We start from the raw sequence: 1,771 nt of genomic DNA on the forward strand, positions 1-1,771 counted from the left end.
CATTTTTGATATGCTGTGTTCCAGTTCTCCAAGCAGTACTTTTAATCCCTACCTTTGATTTACAGAAAACATTACACTCCTGCACCACAAGGAATGTGAAAATTAATGCATCTGTGCACTCCAATTGCATATTTCAAGTCTGCTTCTTCAATTTCAAGTCCTGATAACCACAGTGGACCGGGGATTATATGAAATTCACAGCACACAATAAGCATTCAACTGGTCCTTTCACCTATAAGGAACCTGTAAATAAGATTCACCTCCTTATAGCGGGGATACAGTATCCATGATAGCACAGTAGTACAGAAATGAAGCTACAACCAATACCAGGAATCTAAAGGCTCTACCCTGCCTTTATCTCTTAACTTCTCTGACAAAAGGAAAACAATTACTGAAGTTCTGGGGAAAAAAATCTTTCTCCACAGATTTCCCTGCCACTTCCATAACCAGTTGGTTATGGTACAGATCCATCCAAATATATGTTCTAACTAGCCTAATCATCATGTGCTAATCATCAGCTGATGATAAGAGCGAAGATCAATGAAGATTAAGCTCTCGAGAGCATCCAGGCTCCCAACTTCCAGCTGAGCAGGGGCACAAACAGAAAGTGGTTATCAACCTGCTAGTGCTTTCCTGTAGCCTAGTGGCAAGCTCAGTCATGCCCCAGTCCTTCCTCTCGACCATCTTATTGGAGATGTTCATACCATACACATCTGCAGCTGCCACCGCACCATTTAGCCTTATTTAACGTAAGCAAGAGAGTTCCATGAACCACCCAGGAAGAATGAATGAGAAGAAATGGGGTCCAAGACTCTTCTGCTCAATAAAAATTAGGCCTCTAACCTTACATTAGAAACCTTTGCTGGACTCCATAGTCAAGAGATGTTAGACTCTTAAGACTTAATTTTCAAATTAGCCTCAGTGAATGGGCCCCTAAAATCCTGAAATTTCACATACATTTGGCATCTAATTTCCTTACACTCCCATGAAAGTCCCAGAGTTGAGACCTTCACTATCAGTCTTCAGTTTGTAACCCCTAAGTTCTAGGTGATTGGCCCTTTCACTCCTCCCAAAATCCATGAAGAATGAAGTTTCTAAATTCAGAAGTCCCTCCAAAGATGAGAATTACCCTCAATCTTTAAAGCACTTAAAAATAAACAAACAATAATCTCTGTAAAGAAATGAACTTTAAGCGCTTTACACTTTAGCCCATCTCTAAAATGGTTGCAATATCACGCATTTGCAAGGGGCTCAGCAAGGTTTCGTAATTGCTTATAGATGCTATGATTAAACGTGCCAAACTCTACACGTATTAGCTACCTGTCTTAATGCTTAAAAAAAGTACAAAATTAAAAATTAGAGTGACAAGCATAAGTCGCCATAGTCTAAGACTTCTAGCAGATATCAACCATTTGTAGCTATCAAGTTATGAACTACTTAACTAAATAAAATTCTATTTGGTTTAAGACTGTTGAGTCCCAGAGGTTCTTACAATGAGTTATTGATTATTTTTATAATTATTTTGTTAGATTATTTTTGGCAATGATGTCATCATATATTACTAAATCCTCATTTCAGGAACCATTATTTTATGATTCATGCTTAAGCAATTTAATCGCAATTCTAAAATTTCACTCTTTATTTGATCTGTTGGAGGGCTTTTAAGAATGCCTTTAGGTGTAATCGGAGGGGCTGCATTGTTGTCCACCTACTCACGAGTGGACGTAAGGGAACAAAATGCCAGGCTTCTGTCAGATGTTATTTTCAGCTC

This window comes from Struthio camelus, chromosome 5, assembly GCF_040807025.1.
Source record: "Struthio camelus isolate bStrCam1 chromosome 5, bStrCam1.hap1, whole genome shotgun sequence".
Taxonomy (NCBI): Eukaryota; Metazoa; Chordata; class Aves; order Struthioniformes; family Struthionidae; genus Struthio; species Struthio camelus.